The sequence below is a fragment of the Dermacentor silvarum genome, chromosome 6, assembly GCF_013339745.2.
Source record: "Dermacentor silvarum isolate Dsil-2018 chromosome 6, BIME_Dsil_1.4, whole genome shotgun sequence".
NCBI lineage: Eukaryota > Metazoa > Arthropoda > Arachnida > Ixodida > Ixodidae > Dermacentor > Dermacentor silvarum.
In genome coordinates, this window is record NC_051159.1 from 133896895 (window position 1) to 133919529 (window position 22635).

Here is a 22635-nt window from a genome sequence, read left to right on the forward strand (position 1 = left end):
ACTGCTGCATGATAGCGGCAACACTTGTTTAATACAGTGACTGAGCTTTATAGCTGGGAGATAGTAGGCGCAATACTGCAGTTGTTCATCCAACTCGAGCTTGACCCCTTCACACACGAGTAAGCACTTCGACACCGATGTTACAGGAGACGCATCAATATTTTCAGTGATCTATGCGTTACTATATATTACCAGTATTTACACCTTCGTGCTTCTTTTACCGGTTTTCAAGTTGATAATAATCCAAGTCATATTGCCATTTCTGATGGCGAGGCCATATATATATATATATATATATATATATATATATATATATATATATATATATATATATATATAACAATCCGCAAAGAAAATATGACGTGGCTACAAACGGTTTTATGCTCTTTCTCTCCTACTGGCTGAGCTCATTTCATCTGAATCTTTATTCACAGCGTTGAGTTCCTCAAGTGCTTGACGCATCGGAGCAGACAGAAGTTGGCCCTGCATCAGGGCATCGGAGCTGAAAATTGAGTCGATGAAAAAGGTTTGAACTCTTCACCTATGTCCACCTTGTCTGAAGACGATTCCATAGAGATTGTTGCAAAGCTGCTATATGACTCGGGTTGACGTTTTTGCAGAATGTGCTTGGTATCTTGCCCACTGCGGTCTGATGTCATTAGTAATTTGAATATGACCTGTTACAAGGGAGGTGTTCACACGAAGATGGAGGCTTGAAGGCAGAAACAGTGGCATAGAGCAAGGGATGTCGCCGAAGGGAACGTTTCGACAAAGGTAGTTATCTTCGTTAGGGTAGCAACAGGGTTGTTGTTTCCATGCCGAAGACAAGTCCTACTGCCGAACGTTGCCTTCAGCGACATTCCTTTGATCTAAACTATTGTTAATCGCATAACATCTATTGGACTTTTTTTCGATATAAAGTGCAGGTCAAAACTACATGCTCGTTAGTGACTAGGTCATTAAAAAGACAGCACAATCTGTGGCCAATCCTAATTTAATGAAGATTCGGCCATTTAGGCATAAATGACATGGCGCACTGCCTAACTCACACACGCAAGTGTATGCTACCGCTCTAAATTCAAGGCAACGTGCTCGAGTCACGGGTATGTGTGGCCTTTCTGATTGGTTCCTCATGCCGTGAACATCCGACATTGGTAACAGCGCGGAAACGCCTGATACTTGCATGGGCATAAACGCTGAGTTAACAAATAGAGATTGCGTGTCGCTGCCTACTATGTTCGTGTTACCCCACGTGAACACCTTATTTCACTAATTACACCTTTTGTAGCTTTCACAAGCTCTTGTGCCAAGCTGATAAATTGGCAATTTGATACATTACTGGCAAGTCTGCCCAGTCAAAAAGCTACTTGCAAGAAAAATACTGCATCGGTTGCTTTTACACGGCTCTGATGGCGGCCCTCTATTGGGCTTTTTTTTCTTTTCTTTTTTGTCAATGACATTTCCCGACACGACCTAATCATTCATACACCTATTTTGCTGACGACTGTGTTGTTGACGACCGCATTTCTTCCAGTAACGACCAACGCATTCTCCAGGCCGACCTACAAAAGTAGAAACCTGGTGCTCCCAAGGGGTAATGAAACAAAACGCATTGAAATGCAATTTCATGCAAGTGCCGCGCAAACACTGCAACCATCAGTTTCTTTATTCACTGTGCTGGACACCCCTATCTGTAGTACAATCATACAGATAATTTGGGGTCATCATCCCAAGCGATCTGTCATGTGTTGATCGTGCATATTGGACAACTAACCTCTGACAGTACCATGTCACTTGGCTACATCAAGCAATCCTTTCCTTTCTGTACAGCATCCAAGGTCCATCCAAATAGGTCGTGAAGCTTGCGGCGAAAAGCGGGTCAGAACAAATTCTCACCGACATCAGCAAGGGTGGTTATGGAACAGCGATTCAAGCGCGAATATGTGAAGAGGGAACAAATAATGGGAGAAAAAAAAAACGTTTTTATTTAAAACGAGACACAGGTTAGGTTAATTCATTCAACGAAAATAAAATGCCTAATCAATTTTATACTGCGCGAGGCGAGAAAAGAAAAGACAACTCCATTTTATTTTATCATTATCAATAAATACTTTTTTTTCAGCGCCCACCATAAGAGGGGGCAGTTACGGCGCTATCGCTTGCAATGCAATGCAGCTCTTGAAGTGTGCAGAAAGACGCACTCGTAAAGTTTACCAGTCAATACGACCCCCTCACACGTTGAGCTGTTTTGCTTGTGGACATTTCTTGGAATTAGGCGGCGCGGGTAGTTTCGTCGTTTCTTAACCCGTTCAGTCAAAAGTAGGGGTTACGAGCGCGAGATAATTGTTTACTTTAACTGTTTTGGTGCGGCTGCGCTGGCCGACAGACAGGCTTGGCGCCTGATGATGAGACCAGCACTCTACACCCGAAGCTGTCGTCGACCTCCAAAGACAGTATGTTCTGTGCAGGGGTGTAATTTGTACACCCATACGGCTGACCTTCTGTTGCATAGCTTTCCGCGCTGAAATTTTACTAAATAAAAGGACATACTTGTGTGACCAAGCTAACAGATCAATAGCCTCCTACCAAGAACGCGTACCGCAATTTCATTAAAGCGTTAGGAACCTCTAGAGCTGCCGAATTTAATCTGTCAGTTAAGACTGATACACTCCATTTTCAGAAGTTTGACACGTGTTTCTAGAAGTGTGATATCGTAATTGTGACATCTGCTTGCAGAAGCATGATCTCGGAAATGTGATATTTAAGTATACATTCAGTTAATTAGGAGATATTTGTTCCAAATGCATACTTGTGAGGCTGAAAACATTGCGCTTCAGTTGTTTTAAGTATCTGATATACTACGACGTAAAATAGACTGATGACGATGACGACAATGACGCTGACAATTTTTATTACAATAATGGATTACCTGATTACCTATACGAAAAGTGTGCCACCAACAGTCTCTAACATTCGATTATAGTTCTTCTAAAGTTAAGATATCTCACTCAAATAGTCTGAGCAATCGCCCAATGAGAACATTGCTGTGTTTTAGATCTGCATGATAGGAAAGGTTTGAGGTAAACTCTCTCTTAAGCTTGTGTCGTTTGCGTTTATGCGTACGTTTATACATCAACATTTTTCCGTAATGGTGCCATTCTGGTGTAGAATCATTCTGTGATTTACTTTAAGGTCATGCTTTAAGTAATAGCACTGGACAGCTTTATGATAGTACTATGTCTGCGTAAGCTAGTATCTTCGTCCTCTAGTGTTTTTTAAAGATGACGTGAACATAGCCTTTTGGTAAGTTTAATGTAAGTGGGCAATTCTTCGACATCCAAAATTACGACATGCTTGAATCACTGCACACCAGTTAGCCTCAAACTTCCTGTAGAATCAATCCATTATCAGAAAATACCATACGAATTGGCGTGCTCTATATCAGCAATAATATCAATAAACAGGACTTTTCATGGGGATTTCAGCATTTCTGTACGCACCAACAAGGTCCCGCCCACTTACCACTGCCTGAAGTGGTAACACATGAATGACCATCCTTTGAACGGCTCGGGAGCTTGCTTGCTTCGCAGACAAGCAGCCCAATCATTGAACGTTCAGCATTACTAGCGTTCTTTGAGGCACTGAGTTGACAATGCTCAGTTCTTATAAGTTCCAAATTTAACCAGTCGCTCTCACTGTACACATTACACTACGCCAGTTGAAGTTGTTTGCCTACTTGGAGACGACTGTTGAAGGTAGGCAATTCCTGGCACCTGCACTTCATGATGCTTGTGGTCAACAAAAAAAAACATGAACCATGGGTTTCAGAAAATAACAAGAAATCCTCAAGGAAGATTACAAGATGCTGTACTATATTCATTTTATTGTTTATTGCACTAACATTTATCGATGCACTCAAAGAGGGTCACTTGCGCTGCAAGAAATTGAAGCCAGGTACGCCCTATTCTATGCGCAGATACCATACCCATTTTCTTTTCTCTAAGTGCCTCAGAGAAATATCACATTTGTTATGATAGCAACACGCACCATGTGATTATGACAAGCTGAAAGCCTAACGTGAAGACAGAAGCTTCATGCAGCCTATGCGGATGCGTGTGGAACATTTTCTGCGTGGTAAGAAGATGGGTGAAAATTGACAACCCCTACACCTATTGATAAGTTAATATATAATAGGTGCCGACAATTAGATGGCTGCTGAAGCAGGAGAATTGTGTAAGCAGGCGTCAAAAGTTTTCATTGTAACGTGTGGAACAATGCACAATGACAGGGCAAGATTCACAGCTCTGAAATCACCCGCGCGTTAAGCGTAAGCAATGTCTAATAAAATTGGCCAACTGCCGAAATTCTCACGGTAGGTGTCTTCGCTATTAGTTAATTTTTGTGGTGTTTGCTTTCGATATTAAATACACTTTCATTTACAGCCTATAGTGCTGCCGTTTTGTGCATGCAGATGTACTAGGTGCAGAAACATTTACAGAAAACTCACAGATGGCTGCAAGGAACTGCATTTTGTAATCTTCTGAGACTTAAAAGAGCTGTGGATAATAACGCTTGGCCAGATGCCAAATAGCCACGGAAAGGCGTCTGATATTTAAATATTTTCTGCATTTCTCGCGTTTGATTCTGATGTTAAATGCACTTGCGTTTATATCCCAGTGTCAGCAGTTTCGCGCGTGCAGGAGTGCAAAGTGCAAGACAGAGTACAAAATCCATGCAGGCAGAAAGCGAATAAGTATTGCAGAAAAGAAAACACATGACACGCAGTGCCGCAGGCATGGCTTACTATACGTATGGGTGGAGGCGACGTCAATGACAAAAATAATAAAAACATAACAGGGCAGTAAAGCAAATGGCGAATATGATTGCTGAACGTAGTTTTCAAAGGCGTTAGAGTAGAGAGGGGAAAAGGCGACGAAAGTGATAAAGTTCAGTATACGTAAAACACAGGCACCGCACAAAAGCCAAACAGGAGCAAGGATGAAATAAAACACTTCAGCGTATAGGGTTTACCGGAGCGAACAGTAAAGGTTCCGTGCATATCAAACATGGCGCTTTCAAGCAGCATGAAACATATGATGCACAAATGCTGTAGAACGCTCTGCAGTAGCAACTAGGCACCTCTAGGAAATGCCGTGTAATAGTTAAAGCCAAAGGGTTGTCGTTAATTCAATCTGGTCTACGCGGAGATCTCCAGAAGCAGTACAATAAGATGCGAAACTTAACAGCTAATTGAACTTGTGTTGACACTGCTTGTCTCAAATGCACCACCTAACAGCTACGGCATCAACGCCTCAACGATAAAACATTGTGGACAAGTTCTCTACCATGGTTCATAAACAGCTGTGTCGACGCGTTCCCTACTATAATTCATCGACAGCTATTTTGCCCAACATTTCTTTTTCAAATTATTCTAGGCATGCCTTGACGTATAGCGCGAAATGACACGCAGCACGGCAGAGGAGATGAAGACACAGGGCTAGGTTTCAAGGGCAAATTTTGTGGCCGCGGAGTGAACTGTTTCAGATGCGTGGGTAACGGAACAATGATGAATGTACAGTGAATGAACGCTCAAGCGTACGATCGGGACAACGTTTCGTATTCTGCGGGGAATGACGCACCTGATGAACTCACGTTCATTGTGTCATCAATGTTTCGCATGGTACCACGAGAAACAGCGAAGAAGATCACCTTGTTTTACGACCCAACCGCAATTATAGAGACAGAGCACTTTCAACACGACATTCTAAAGAAAAAATTGAAAAAGAAAAGCTTAATTAACTATAGCTTGACACCTATTTGCTTGACCTAGGATGCATGGTAAAAATAACAAGCTGTTCCCTACATCGTATGTGATGTCACACTTTTAAGCTGTCAAGAAGACGGCAATGCACTGTCTACAGGGCGACTGAACAAACAGCGGGATTTTGTCGCTGGCAACTTGGTAAAACCAGAACACTGCTGACGAACATGGGCCCGTCTTGTAGAACTCATGCTGGAGAAAATTCGGACCCGGTTCACATGAACAAAGGGCACTACTTGTTCCTCGCCATAGTTCGCCAACGCTAGTGTACAGGAGTTCAGTGGCCATCAAAGGTACACTTTGGAATCAGGAAGGGAGCGCTAAATGCGTTAAAGATGTTAAGCCCGTAAGTTACCACGCGCGTGACTTAGGACACCTATAGGGTACAGGACAAGCAGGACTTTTTTTCTTCTATCTCTTTCACTTTACTGAGAGCCCTGACTGACAAGCTTGACTTTACAGCATGTGTTTCCAGCAGACCTGGTAGACCAGGCATTGCAAATAACCGTCATTGGTCAGCGCACAAAGGCTTCTGTGCCACTTTATTGCTATATTATATATCATACGTGACTTCATGGTGCGCTTATAGTAAAGAAGCAACGTATTTGAGGATATAAGCATGTTACATTAAAGTGCCCGAAACCCCACGATCCAAGCCGTCGACTGGTGTCGAAACTAACTACTCTTGATAAGAGATATGTGAGCATATAGGGAAGCTGTCGGGTCCTTAACCAGTATAAATACATATTTATGAAAATCTAGCTTTTGGCACAATCAGAGTGATAATTCGTGTTATGTTTATTGTTCCTTTTGGAAGGCAGTGATATGGAATGCAATTTCCTTTTGCATTTCCTTTTGCAATTTCTATGCTGTTGCATTTTGTGAATGTGATACTTTTTGATGAGTTCCTCTCTTTTGGTATTTGTGTCGTTCTACGCCTTGTCCGGTTTCTGTAACGTTCTCGCCCTTTACTACTCCTTGTAAATTGCCTTTCAGTATACGCGTATTTACACTTTTCTGGGACCATGAGTAGCCGGAACCATTCTCAGGTGTCAACATCGTCTTATGCAGCCAATTTTTTGGGAAAAAAGCCACATCGGACCTGACGGCAGGTCTTGCCGAGACACACGAACGAAATCGATCAACGCCATGGGAAAGAGGGCTCATCACTGCCCCTTCTGTCGTTTCGTTCCATGCCAGGCGCTGCGGCAGTGGGAAGCTACGCATGCAAGAACGCAACAGGGGGCGGGTCGCAGAGTGGAGACGAAAGTAACGTTTGCACCGACAGGCCGCCACTGCGTATAGCTCGTGCCCGGCATTGTGTGCACCGGTGCGCATTGATGCATCGTGCATTATGGCGAACAATGGGAGGACGTTTTTCGAGGAGGGAAAGAAAAAAAAAGAAAGGCTTGCTTTGCACGTTGTCGTTCGCGGGCTTCTTCGGCGACCAGCTGCATCGCTATATAGTGCGCGTCCGGAAAAAAAAACTGTGCATCAACAATTCCCGCGAGCCACGTCGCAGGTGCATCTGTTAAGCCTTGAGCTCGAACACTCTTACTGGAGAGTAATGGCGGGACGCCGAGAGATTGTGTTCAAAAGCATGCCGCGGCCACTCGTTGACTGACCATAGAATCTCAGCACGTACCCGTAACGACGGATTTCAATGCAAGGCTCGAGGAAGCTGTTATCCTCGTGCATCAAAGCTCTCAGTGGGCGTAGGAAAAGGAAGTGCAAGAGGGGAGATCCAATTGCGGCGAAACGGGCTGAAGCAGACTCTCCATAAAACACGAGCAACCCTCTAGACATGGAGAAATATTTCTTTCTCTTCGTTTTCCCCTTGAATACTTCTGTCTCTACTGTCGTATGCATGCACAGGCACGCACGCGTACGCATGAGCACACATATATAGAACCTTCATAATTTATTATTTCCACCTACGCCAATGGCAAAGGAGGAAGAGAGAGAGGACTTTTGTCGAGAAAAGGACAGAGGTCGGCCTTTAGTGACCACAGAGCGAGCTGGAAGAAACGCATTAAATATGCGTAAAGAACCGTCCACAGGCAAGTAGCGTAGGGTAGGAGGAGAGTAAAATAATGAAAGAAGGCGAGAAAGGAAAGGAAATGGGGGAAGTGTGCACGTCATCCTCAGAGGCACTAGCGGTCCGCAATATCAACGTCGAAAGGAAAAGCATGTTTGCAGGAAACGCAAGTCCGTCAGCAAACGAAAACCACTCTAATGCTAGATGGTCTATACTGAGGCTTAATTCTCCAAAAGCGTTTCAAGGACGGGTAATGTGAGAACCGGTATACCTGGATCTCTCGTATAAAAAAAAATGCATGCTTTGCCTAACGTATGCTAGCCATTCACTATGCCCCTATTGGATTAAGATACCTGCGACATTGTCGTCGAATCTAAATGTGGGTGTGTTTGGATGTGACGAAGGAGCGGTGGCCGGTTGGAGGCAAGCCGGGAGGGAAGCATGAGGACATCTTTCGTTGAATGTATTCATCGAAAAGCCCACCAGTTTTATAACTGTCTACTTGCACACGCAAGTCGTGCCCCTGTAAAGGCTATCACGAATGATGATGATGACGATGATGACCTTAAAGTTTTTGGCACCTAACCACTCACGGGTGAATGTTTAGGCAAGGCGTGACCCATTTCCCCTTTACCCGGAAGCACATTTTTTTTTTTTTTGATGATCAGAATGGCCCACTCGAAGAGTGCAATGAATGAGGCACAAATATTTTTGTGAACGTATCGCTTTTCACGTATTATAAACGCATCATCACGAACTAAATAAAAATTGCATCAATACTGAGATGCGGCGGTCGGGCATGGCCTGACAGTCCCAACGTGGGAGCAGCCCGCTGCGCGCGGAGTCGCGTACCTCAGGACGTTCATTAAAGTTTTACATCCATCCATCCATCCATCAATACTGAGAAACAAATATTCAGTCAGAGCTAAGATTGCATTGTGAATCTGATGTATATTTTTACGGAGGAGTGGTGTTACGCATTGCATTGAGAGGCATCTTTTCTCGATCGCTGGAATTTTCTTCAAGCTTTTGTCCTTTTCGATGCACGCAGTGTCATGAGAGCGCGTTCTCTGCAACGGTCAACTTGTCTCAACACAGTAGTCCTACTCAGCGTCCTACAAGAGAAGTCGTCGTGGTGCTCAAAAGTGCATGTTGACGATGCACATGCAACCAGGTGATTAGACGGTAGCAATACCTGCCCGTTAAATCATGCAACCAGCTAACGAGCCAGCTGACCAGGCATCATTAACTCGTGCCTGCAACCTTCCACTCCTTTCTAATGCCTGCTGAAAAAAAAATAGTTTCGCCCGTAAGCAATCTTCAAATTCAACTCCAGGCTGTCCACAGGGCCCACGACATCGCGACGGGACTTGGTCTCCCGGTCCCATCGTGGGCGGAGCCACCGACTTAATCTCAGTTCCTCAGGACTCAAATAAAGTTCTTGTCATGTCATGTCGTAACGCGAAGCAGTGACGCGATAGATGGCAAAATATAATTTGCAGTGAGCTTTTCATTTCTTCGTGTGGTGTTCGTTGTAGTTTTGAACATACGCAGGTGCGAGCTAGTAATCTCCTTTCGAGAAGTCAAAAAAGTGAGTCATACTTGTTTGTGGAAGTTGCGAGACAAAAGAATTGGATGCTAAAACTAGTTCTTTTTACTTCATAGATCACATAATTTTTACAGTAATACTTATATATTTGATAATTCCAATCGCTATCAGTAGACAAAGATATATGTTCAATAGCCTCGCAGGGGAACAAGAATTCAGGATCGCCGGTCAGCCTCTAGAGTCTGCAAAGGAGTACGTTTACCTCATAATCAGAACTGGTTTTGGCACGTAAAAACCCCAGAAAAAGAAAAGAGTACGTTTACCTAGGTCAATTACTCACAGGGGACCATGAGAAGGAAACTTACAGAAGAATAAAATTGAGTTCGAGTGCCTATGGTAGGCATTACCAAATACTGACTGGGAGCTTACCACTGTCGTTGAAAAGAAAAGTGTACAATCATTGCATTCTACCGGTGCTAACATATGGGGCAGAAACTTGGAGGTAACAAAGAATCTCGAGAACAAGTTCAGGACCGCACAAAGAGCGATGGAATGAAAAATGATAGGCCTAACGTTAGGAGACAGAAAGAGAGTGGTGTGGATCAGAGAGCAAACGGGGATAGCCGATATTCTTGTTGACATTAAGAGGAATAAATGGAGCTGGGCAGGCCATGTAATGCCTAGAATGGGTAACTGGTGGACCATTAGAGTACAGAATGGATACCAAGAGAAGGGAAGCGCTGTCGAGGACGGCAGAAAACAAGGTAGGGTGATGAAGTTAGAACATTTGCAGGAGCAAATTGGAATCAGCTAGCGCACGACAGGGGTTATTGAAGATCGCAGGGAGATGCCTTCGTTCTGCAGTGTACATAAATACAGGCTGATGATGCTGATTTCATTTCATCTTATTTTTCTCAAAAGAAAATTTATAAAAACAGTTTTCTCACCGCCCGATTCATGGCCGATCCCCCAGAGTGGGTTGCGCCATTTCACTAAGGAACAAAAACAAGTTGCGCCTCCGAGTGGGGACGTGGAAACACTCGGCTTTTCTTCGTCCTCTTACCTGTACCGACTGTACCGACTGGTCTCTACTAAGACAATCCTTTACCTTCTTACTTCTGGATTTGTTCGTATTTTCTCAAATTTATGTTTGGCCTAACCCATTAATACGCCTCACGGAATGCTTGGAGAAAGCAAGAAGACGTCCCCTCTATCCACTAAACATAAGATAAAATCGAGCGCTAGATGAAGAAGACTGACAAAGACGTAGCAGACGCACTCAACCATCATAAAAGGAAAACGAAACGAAACGAACCAATCTTTGTCCTCACATATAGATGAAAATTTAAGACCGCCTCCGCAGCTGGGAAGGCGACTTGCTAGAGGACGAATGCGGACGCCAGCTCTATCTAGTGCGCAGATGTTTAGCGGGCCTTAGCCATTCATAGCAGCTGCTGGCAGGATCCTGCTCTCCAGGATCAATTTTCTCCACTGTTGTAACATTGGCAGAGTGGATGAGAGGTAAAATCCTGGACTGTTAATCAGTTGGCCGTAAGTTCAAATGCCTGCGGCACAATTAGAATTTTTCTTTCATTTTTTTTTTGGGGGGGGGGGGAGGATTTTAGCATTCCAACGATGGACATCGGCGGACATCAACACGACCAGGAAAGTGAGCCCGTAACAGTTATCCCTGCAAAGGGCCATGAGTCCGGCAGCAGACAGCTATACAATGCGGCAAACAGTGAACGAACTCCTCCGCACGCCGAAAGCAAAAGTAGGCATCATTGCTACGCGTCTGCATCAGGCCTGGAAGACTCCGTCTGCATCAGGCCTGGAAATACAATGCCAAACAGAGCTTCACGAAGTGTATCGATTCTAAGTGTCCGAACAATGCGGCAGCGGATTGTGGCAGACGCGTTTTCTAGCTCCGTGTTAACAATAGCATCACTCCACGCATGCACAGAAAGATGTAGAACAACAGCCTGGCGACCTTGATCACCCAAGTCACTTGAAGATGCGTATACACATGCAAGTGATTCCAATACTGGAGAGACTAAGCACCCATGGCTGCACTCCACGGAACAATGTTACGTCAAGCTCAGTTCTCGTCTCAAGAAAGCGTCTTCCGGAGGACCGGTGCCCTAGAAAAATTATCCATCCGTAGCACACAGCTTGGGTTACCTGTCCCCGTGTCGACCACAAGCAACGGCTTTGAGAACTCTAGTGCAGCGTGCGTGCAATTTCGTGCTTTAGCGGTCAAATTGAATACGCAGGCATCTACGATACGACGTCCCTCAAAACCCAGAGTGCAACATACGGTCATGTGGAGCTCAGTAAATCGCGGAGAAGTGATCCGGCAGCGTGCAAAGTGGTGACAGCCGAACGCGACAAGAGCCATGCAAGTGTGCCAAGCGTGTTACCTTTCGTCCTCTACCAATGTCGCGGGATCCCTCTTCGACCATCGCAGGAGATCGGCCGCTTCTGCGCTGGGCTGCCGTCCATCGTTGAGCCGTTTCGACAACGACGAACTTCAGCCCAAGGCAGAAGGCGAGACCGCGCGCTGCACCGTCGCACACACAATGGCCCGCTGGAAGAGGCGATGGCAGCGACGGTGGCCGACGCAGCAGCTGCCCGCGTGGCACGGCCTTGGACGAGCGCACATCCCCTCGACGGCGTGGAACTGCGCGCCGGGCTCCGAAGGGACTCGGCTTCGCGCTGAGGCAGCTGTTTCTTTACGCAGATTCGCGAGGTGCGCCCCGCTGTGACCTCTCGGTCAGCTCGCTGACAATGTCGCTTTTGCCCCCTTTGCGAATACCGGGAACGCGAGGAGGAGGAGGAGGTCGAGCGCGTTGCGGGTTGAAAGTAACTGAATCTATCGCTAAGCTAGCGCGGCCGTGAGGCCAGCTTCCGTGTGGTTGGGGACAATGATGACGACGATATGTGCGACGTTCGATCTAAGAGCGTTGGATATGTGATTGTGCTGTTTAGAACGCGCGGGCATAGATACAGCGCCCTAGACTATACTGCCAACCAAGATGGAATTCACAGATCTAAAAAACGAAAGAAGAAGATTGGCACTGCAGCTGCGCCATCAGCAGAGCCGAATACGCCGATACAAGATAAAAAAGAAAGAAAGCCAGAAAGAAAAACTTGAAAGGATGGTCAGAAGAGCGGAGCACCCTCTCTGAGAAGTGCATGTGCACACGTTTCGCCACTGCGTGTGACCACGCTAAATCGCACCCCCATTGCTTTGCCGTTGCTTGCCTGTGTTGTGTGCACGAGTGCAGAGCAGAAACAATGCTGCCGATTCGTTTCCTTCATTCCACTCTCAACTCCCGCCCCGCCGACGACCGGCCGATCATTGTGATAACCCAAGCATGGCGCCGCTCGATTAAAATAGGGAAATTTGAATAGAATTGTTGGTCATACCTCGATCCAGAATTTCGTCATGAACAATATAGTAAAGGGCAAGACTAACATTCGCGCGCGATTTAGTCGTGCGCTCACACTTGTAACCGTCGTCAATGCACTTACAATTTCATTTGCTGATCATTCCTTTTCACGACATTTCTATGCTACCTGCAACTCATTATCATTCTTTTGGTACTTTCGCGAGCTATCAATGAGACTTGTTTCTTTTAAAAAAATCACTATTCCAAAGATGTCCATTATCGCTTGTATGAGCTGCCGTAAGTACCAACGATAGACAATCTGTTTATAGTCTGCTGACAAAACAAGAAGTAAATTGCAGGATCTATGCCATTAATTGAAAGTGCTTTTCGCCACAAATGAAACAAGGTTACGTGTGGGTGGGGAAGGTGTTTAATCAAATTGCAAACAAAGGATGAACAAATGAGTTATTTCGGTCTTATTTGGGGCTTTCTTATTCTGCAACTAACAGCATGAATACCTGCCATACCGAGTAAAAATTTTGCAAATATGTTGCACGACTAAAAGAAGCAGCTAACAACAATACGGTTCTAATACCGGAGGTATCGCCGGCATTTGCAAGAGTCACCTGAATTCGGCCGCGTTATTGAGGGCTGCCTTGTCTCTCTTGTCTTTCCTTTTTTTCTTTTTTTCTGTGCGTGTAATGTTATCTGAAAAGTAGTAATCTTCGCCACTTGAAGGCGCCAAAATCTTCTAATTATCGTGTGTTAAACAAACAAACAAACAATAGTGTCATACGACTAGTGCACTCGATCGAAAGAGCTGCCAGTATTTCGCGGAGAAATTGCAAGCAGTAGTAATGATTAGATCATGAGTAGGGAAAGGTGTGCCGTCACCAACCACAATTTATTGAAATAAAGGGTATCAGCGTGGCGGTGTGGTTTCGCAATTCGTTTGTATGAATCACTGTGGCAGGTGCGCATGAGGGCAGACAAGTGATTGGTACAGCGATCAAATTTATTTATCCATTTACTTGCCTATCAAACGTAAAACGTTCAGGCCCGTGGGCTACCGAGTCTTACGACGGTTGCTGGTTCGGTGGAGGCAAAGGATGTCCTGCGCTATCCTTGTCACAGTCATGCCGTTTATGGTTCCAACTGTGTTTTCCCCGTCATAGACAAGTGCCGTCGATATCCAGATGGCAGCGTTGGGCAGCTGATTATTGCATTCTTCATGCAAAGCGGCATTCTTACTCCAGTTCACGTTGCACAGTGACCATGAGAGTGGCCAGACGCTGCGAGAGAGTTTTAAGAGACAAAACAGTCACTATTGTGTCACACTGGTATTGTGTACACATTCGGTTATTGTTCACTTTCAGCTTATACAGCAATACGGCTCGATCAGTGTCTTACTCTAGCGTTCGTCAGCAAGCGTATACTTGTATATGGCATCGCATATGCAAATTTATTGTCTCAAGAACAGTTTTCATAAGCCAAGATACTTGGACCACCAAATGCTCATGCGCGCCGCTTGCGCCGAAAGCAACGACGGCGTTGTTACAGTATTTGGAGTCGACAGGTCTCTGCAACCGTTTGTAGGCTTAATGTACTCCATCAAGTGTGCGCACGACTGGTCAACTCTCTCTCTCTCTTCCCTCCTTTCTCGTTTTTTGACTCTTTCTGTCCCTTCATTTCCTTCTCCCAGTATAGGGTAGCAAACGAGACGTACGTCTGCTTAACCTCCCTGCCTTTTCTTCTATCTCTCACTTTCTTTCTATTGCTTTCTGGCTTATATTACAGCTGAAAGTTCGTAACAAATACTTTTCTGAACCATGTGTAGCGTTTTATTTTCTAGCGTATGGAACCACATACGTTATTTTGTGTTTCACTATATCATTTTGTACTGACAATCCCTTTTAAATTCCGCAACCTATAGGTAACACTTTCATCTGAGAGCAGCCGGGGGAGTTTTTGAGTTAATAAATAGATAAATGAATATATTTGAATAAACTCCATTTGCATATGCGGTGCACAACGTCAGCTCGTCTGTACGTAACAAGTGAAAAGAAAAATCGTCGATCTGTCTTCAACTTTGTCCTCTTTCCGTTAGTAATACTCGATCGCTGATAGGTTCATAGAAAAGTATAAGAAACAATCGCGGTGCTCTCTTTATCTTGCCAATAGCTACCGAGTGCCAATTGTGCTAGGACAGCATTGAACTCGGATAGAAATCCACTACTGAATGGTGTCAGCGCTTGCAGCCAGCGGAGCGCGTCTAGATGCTGCGCAAACTCTGCCTGCCGATGAAAGAAGCCTAACCCCTCCCCCTCCCCCCACCTCCGCCCCCTCTTTGTCGGTGACAACGATCTCCATCCAAACACTCGTTCAGGCGAGACACTCATCCGAGCGGAAAGACGGAGACTCCTTCTCACACCAATTCTCTCTCCCTCCTGCCTGGCCTCATGACCCTCACTGCACGGAACTGTCAGCCCTAGACCTAAACACGGCGACTCAGGTTCACGCATGTATGGAGAGAAAAACAAACAAAACTATGCACTGTTCTCTTCTGTTATACATTGGCTGCTGCGGAGAGATTGGGGTAGAAAGCATCTCGGCTACTTCATTTCGCAATGTTATACAACAATAAAATAAAATTGAAATTAAAATAAAAGCTGCATTCTACTCGCGCCGGCAGCAAGACAAATGTACGTGTTCCGAAGAAAGCTTTGCAACAGAAGTGGAAGCTATTGAATTCCTTTACTTGAGTAATCGGCTTTTCGGTCGACTCGTAAGATGGTTATCTGGCGGAAGACAACCTTTCCCTCCGTTTGAAAGACAAAATTGGTGTTCTAGAAAAGTTTATTGAGATAAAAAGGGGGATAAATCGCGAGAAACGTTTAGCTTCATATAAAAAAAATGAATAAGAAAAGGGAAAAACTTGTACGCAGGCAAACATTTCTTTGCAAGGTAAGCCATCAGTTCTTCTCTCTCTCTCTCTTTCTCTCTCTCTCTGTCTCTTAAATTCATCATGAGATTTTGTCCTCGCAGCTAACATTTTCACGCCACGCTTCAATGCTGAAGTAATTCTTAGTTGAGTCGTAGTACATATATGCGTAGATTTTAGTCTATACATATATGTGGTAGTATGTATAGACTCCGAAATCTTAAACACGTTCGAAGCAAAATACTCCTATTTAAAAGAAATTGTGATTCATCATTAGACTTGTGGTTATGGATATCAGTGTTGAAACCTTGTGAGCATGACACCCTTGCTGACAGCGACATAATTTAAGCGTAATCACACAGTCTCGTCCACATGTTAAAGCGAACGCGGATGTGTAGAGCAGGTGTCTGTGGTTTTTGTGTCTGGCAAGCGTGCCAACTACCCGAATCGCATTAGATTACGTGTGCTTATTGGAGCTGGCACCTTTTTAAATCGCTGTGTAGTGCGTTGACATAACTTGAGCTGGCACTTACAGCAAAGTGAGAACCGCACACTGGGGCGTTCCCTTTAAACGCGGACCGCACTGTACAAAGTGAACTTGCGAAACGGCCTATTGGGCTCCAGGAATAATCAGACCCGGAAATAGTTGGAAGCGGGAAGCAATCACTCTGCAAGCTTAGCGAACCAGTTGGCTAAAAGGTAGCAGTATCCTGGTCTGTTTCTGCGTTGTAGTTGCATTCATTATGGACTACCATCTATAGCCTTTTCTTTTACATTGTGTAAGTATAAGAACCCGATAATTAGCAACTTGAAGTGCGGGAAGAGGAAACAAAGCACGGAACAGAGGAGTTCTGCCAAAATCTACATTTGGAGGGGCCACTTTAATAATAAAAAAATTAATAATGACACAAGCTGTAACAATGCAAACTTGTAGCGCAAGCGAGTCAGCTAAGTGGTAAATAAACTAAAACAACGCTGCAATGCACGTGCGCAGAGTTCTTGAAGATTGAAGTTTGAAGTATCTTTAGAGAGCTTTAGTACATTATCATCGATACCTCAATCAGGAGTGGACATTGCGAGAGAGCATTCGACATCTTGTGCGTAATATCGCGTAGAATAATTGAAGTTCTCCTCAGAATTCCAACCGTCGCTTATAAAGCCTCCATTCATCGACGAAGTTACCACCAATTCTGTCACGATGTAGAGTATAACCGATGCTATGCCAGCTGTGGGTTGGAGTAGCTTTCACAATGCAGCTTTCGCGTCGGAATGCCTAACTCCCCCCACTTGAGCTGAAGGCAGATGTGAAGAGACTCCTCTGCCACTGGTCCCTTTTCGGCAAACAGCGCCAAACTCTCCAGTGTGCCCTTAGTAGACTACCTCTTACCGAAGTGAAGGTCCTGAGAACGTGGCCTCACAGCTCATCAGCCCAGAAAGTCACACGAGCTTGTCTACAGTACCTGAAGGCGACGGACTTGAACTGCCCGGCTGTAGACAAGCAGTGCCTTCTCGAGTAAGCGTTAACTCCTGTCTTCTCTCATCTCTCTTTCTACGCGTAGGGTAGCAAACCGGATTGAGTCTAGTTAGCGTACCCACCTTTCCTTTGCTCTCCCTCTCTGTGTCTTTTTGTCTGTCTTTCCAAGGAGCTTTAGGGATGGGAAAACACACCTGGCCATACTGTAAGTCTCTACATCAAGCAAGATGACAGAGTAGGTGCGAGGCAACGGGTTTTCACGTTATCCGTACCGCTAACACGTCAAGGCAGCCGTAGTACACTGCTCTAAAATCTTACGGCAGTGCATGTGTGTGCGTGCATACTGTAAACTTTTCTTCTCTCCTTCTTCTCATCTTTCACTCCCCCTTTCCCAGCGCAGGGTAGCCAATCGGGCTAAGCCTGGTTAGGTTAGGCCGTTCACTTATTACTCCTCTCTCTCTCTCTCTTAGCATAGTGAAGGAGTACTAGCGCGTACATATACCAGAACAACGGAAGATATATTTTTTAATGTTTTAGTTTGTCTGGAATGACAAGGCTAAACCCAGAAATCTCTTACCAGACGTGGGCCCTGTCACTTGTAGATTAGTCAAAACATAGACGGCATTGTATACAGAAACAGAGAACATGACATAGTAATCGACACACTGCGAGTACATAATAAAAAGAGATATACAAAACAAAAAGTAAACAAAAAGAGACATGGTACAATTTTGTAAACAAACTTCACAGTGAGTTCGAAGTAAAACAATTATATAAAACAAAGAAAACATTATATAATCTCTATAGACTCCGAGATAGCGAAAAAAAAAGAAACGAAACTGAGACTTAGTGTACAAGAAATTTGCGAACGGCTGCGTTTGATACGACATGTAATGTGACAATTACGTCAACCACCACACGCAAGTAATGCTTTTCTGATGAAGGGCACTCTTCTACTAAAAAGAAAACATACAATAATTAACCACATACCGTATAACGTATATTGCCAATAATGTTATGTGACATGTATCGAAGTATGCGGGCACTATGCAAGCTGTCAAAAAAAAATCCAAGCGTAGTTTCTTACCTGGCCGGTATCATTCAGCCATACTTGGGCACAACACTCCGGGTCCGGCGGCAGCTACCAAACCGTGTTCTGCGCTTAAAGAAAAGTTGTCAAACACATAACTACCCGACAATTATGGCAGAGGCCTGGCATTTATGTTAGCGGGCTACATAACTCGCCTCGGATTGCGCTACATTTGAACAATACTCAGGTTGCACGTAGTAATGTCTTCGTCCTCTTCATACAAGAGCGGTACTACGCAGTGGGCGCGAGGTTTTACCTCAACAACTTCGCTTCGATGAAGCGTTCTTGCTCATGTACGGCGTGCCGACTATAGTCGGAAAGTAATTAATTTGTCTACACGATTGCGCAAAATCTTTTGCGCTTGTCGTAATGAACAGTAATTTCTGTACGAGATAGTGGAAGCAGCAAAGGCACGGATAAGTTTAGTGATCTTAATCATATTTCATAAAGTAAGCTGCGTTGCCAGTTATTTTTCTTTTTTTTTTCTTGTTGAGCTAAGTAATGCAACCGCACAAATTGTGGCTTCGGCCTGAACTGCGTTTGTAGCTCGATTATCTATGAAATCAGAGGCAAGACGCATAAAGTGAAACTGCTAAATTGCCCGTGGATTAATGTTGGAAGGACGGGATCAAAAAGACACTCATTCCAGTGTAATGTGATGCCCTCAATAAGCGATGCGTAAGAGAAGGATCTAGGTTTTTTCTTCTTCTTTTTTCGTTTGATCTTTAACTTGCATTGCTATTTTACATGCTGGCACTAAACGCCCTCTGATGCTTTAAAAAACATAAGTGCATTTGATTAACACGCTGTTCCTCCCTGTTTTAAGTCCCTCGAATCAAAGTCCCATTCCCTGCTTAATGCAGCAGGGGCGATAAAAAGACAATCAACAACTCTGAAACTTACTGTGGTGCATACAAATGAGGTGAACACGCATTAACGTGTCCCTTCAGCGGTTTCATTCAAGTTTATTTCGATTATTCCTACAGCGCCCCGAATGTTCCTTCGATCGTTGCTTTTATTTACTTTAGTCCTATAAAAGTGCTTATTTTTTCTTGTTTTAAGCTGGACATTTCAAACAAATTAGCATGTTATTTAACAACGTCCTCACTGTCCACGAAACTTAACCGACTTTTACTTATGGGTAAAATGCATCTTTGTCCAAGTTTCAAAGGCGATCCTTGAAGCTACTACAGTAGCCCAGCCGCAAAGCACACACCAGGGAATAAGTATAAATGCTGTAACCATGTCAACACACTGCAAAATGTAAAACACGCTTGGAAGAGAAAACTTCAATGGTTGCACAGCTGCTCCTAGCTACCTCGTTCGAACTGCGGCCCACTCGCAGTTCCCATCTTTCTCTTTATTAAATCTGGAAACCACGCACCAGGAGCAAGAAACAGACAGGAAATCTAGAGCGCTATTGTAAACACATATAAACACAGTATGAGTTATCGATATCGATAAGTGCCGTGTACTTTTCCATCACTGATCGTCTTGAACGCCTTCTGTGTACCTAGTTTTTTCTGCTCATTAGAGTAAAACAGTCAGCTGTCTATATACAGCGTTATCATCATCGTACACTCTGCACCAGAATGCCACTGATATGACAAGGTGCGATGATACCATACAGCCAAACTAACTTTCTGGAATGAACTCCAGCAGATGCCCTTTCCGTGCCCACGAAGCGAACCAAGATGGTGAACTGCGGTTGCATGCGAACTAACAAAGCAAAATTAGGCCATTCTCAATCTGGTCATCATTGACAACCTGGATTTGAAGTGCTGAAAAGTTGAGCAGGTGGAAACTTAAAACAGATAAAATTCGATATTCACTGACCTGCAAATCCGTGCTAGCACAGCGCTCACAGCATGTCGACACCTTCGCTGTAGTCGTGCCCACTGGCGAACAATGACAGCGTAGTCACATGTGCACGGTCACGTGTTGAGACGTCACCCTAGTGCCAAGAAAAACATGCGCCGTAATACCGTAGCCGAGTGGTGTCGAGTAGGGCACACGTTGTGGGCGTCTCTAACTCAGGCCGGCAACGGTGTACACTGGAATTCGACAGCCCCACTGTAGACGCTGGTTTCCGTGCTGGACTGCTACATCTTTAGTCCACATTGGCACACTGTCGATCTGGGCTGTAGTAAAAAGTAATGGCCACGGCCTACAAAGTTCGCGCATTGATTCGATGTGGAAGTTGAATTTCTCCCACGCAAATTATTCCAGTCTTCGCTTCAGTTTCCAATAAAATCTACGCGTGGAAGAAACTACCACATCACTATTCTAATTGGATACGCAGATATTCCATTGGAGACCAACTGCTCTTCGTTTCGAAGAGATGAGATGCGTTAATCCCACTAAACTATAGCCTTTGAGACCTAATACGCCTTTGCACCATGGTTTGTCTTGCTTCAGCGTCCAACTGTATTTGGTCGTCGTCGCTTATGTTGGCTCCTGCTGCGGAAGTGTCAAAGCTCTTTTGTGACTCCTATTGCCTGTAAAGATTTTTGTGACCATCTCATTAAATGTCCGGCGCCTGGCCCTCAGGAAGGTTAATTAGACTGATGATGCTAGAGTGCCTTCATGCTGAGTCCGCAGAACTTGTAGTGACACCGTACTCACGCAAGGACAGCGACGCCCTGAAAACAAGTAGTTGCAACAACCACCAGAACTGACAACTTCAAAAGCCATAGAGGTGCTACTTCGTTTGCGAAGCGACTTGTTTTGTCACGTGTCAACTTCCTCTCCCAAGTTTAACTTCCTGCAGCACGCAGAAAGCATGCTGAGTATGTCATCTGTTAAGCTGTTAAGCTGCTTTCTTTTTGATTGGCTCATTATGCTTCTGCTATATAGCCGTGCATTTTTAAGCTCACCCACTTATATCGCAGCCTGTTTGAGGTTGCTTCCTCCGGGGCTGTTTCGAAGCATCCAAGCACATGACGACGCTTTCTATGTGTTAATACCCACCGACACGAGCATGACTTCCTCTTGTCTACCACCTTGGTATACAGACAAGATGAAGTAGTCAAAAATTTGTAGGCACGTCTTAATTCAATTAATTGGCAAAGCAATGTACCCAGCAACCTTCGCATGTCTTCAAGTTGCATAACTCACGCAGGACGTTGTGCACTGGTACGGTAATACGTAAGTCTACATCTCAGCTGACACACCAAAACTTCCAGGGGGCGTATTCACGAATTAAAGTACATTACCTATATTTCTTCGCAGTGTGAATCCTGTATATATCTTGATCCGAAGAACGCGATGTCCCGCAACCGGCCTGTAAATCAAAGACATCACTTCCGGCAATTGCTTCACTGGCGCTTAGGCAGTACCCAGGTTGAATAACGGTGGCCACCTTTTATTACCCCACGTGCACTATCGCCCACCACTGCGGTGGTTTTTGCTGCCGCACTGTTGCCAACCTCTAGAGATTAGTAATCTATAAAGTGGTGCGACCAAAAGCTCCGTTGCGTGCTTGGCTAGCCGTGAGTGCTAGCTAAGCACGCACGGCGTTACTAGAAAATGTAGACCATGTCCGCTCTATAAGTGACTCACTTTTCCCGGAATTGAGTTACTCTCAAAACGACTGCGAATTTCAAATTGTGCAAGCCATTCATGCATAACATTACGAGTCACACTTGCCCGCCTACATAATGCCGCATTTCTCCATGTCGCATTGATCAGTGCTACTGCATTACAAGAAAGCTAAATAAAGATAACGCTTGTTAAAAATGAAAAGAGAGATGTGCAGCCGCGGACACCGTAACTATCTATAGATTAAGGCGGTCACTACAAGTGATGCGCTGCATAAGGAAAGTCATCTGCCCTCGGCGTACCACCAGGCACAAACAGAGCACAGTGATGCTCAGCCTTGCTAGTCTGACAAAGACTGGACTAGTCAGAGTGAAATCGCCACTCAGCGCAAGGTAATTTACACCTATTTTCAAATGTATACGGCCTACTTTCGCGCTTTCATTATATACGTTCGTTCGGCTGTGTGGTGCTGTTATTGTAGTGGCACACCCTACACTCCGGAATGGTTAGAACGAGAGTCGTTTCCATTAACCAGAGTGCTTTAGCTTAAATCATACCACAGGAACTCCCTTAAACACCATATAGTCAGCCTGACAGCCGCAGGCTCGCGTAGATGCGAGACAGCTTGTACCTCCGAGATTTTTCTATGGACCCGAAGAAGGATCAGTGAATACGTATCTCAGTATGTACCTGCGCTGTTGAAAAAAAAAGTGCACACAAATAAAAGCGCATTTCAGAAACCTCGTAGGTTTCTAATAGATTGCTGACAAAAACTCAACGTTTTGACCTT

At 44.7% G+C, this 22635-nt stretch overlaps 1 long non-coding RNA gene across 1 annotated transcript; it reads right to left on the reverse strand.

Annotated features, from left to right (window-relative positions):
- Window positions 1–13803: 13803 nt before the first annotated feature.
- LOC125946408 (uncharacterized) lies at window positions 13804–21094 on the reverse strand. Its single transcript, XR_007467566.1, has 3 exons — window positions 20142–21094; window positions 18303–18371; window positions 13804–14092 (listed from the first exon to the last, which is right to left on the reverse strand). It is a non-coding gene; the product is annotated as an uncharacterized LOC125946408 (long non-coding RNA).
- Window positions 21095–22635: the final 1541 nt, after the last annotated feature.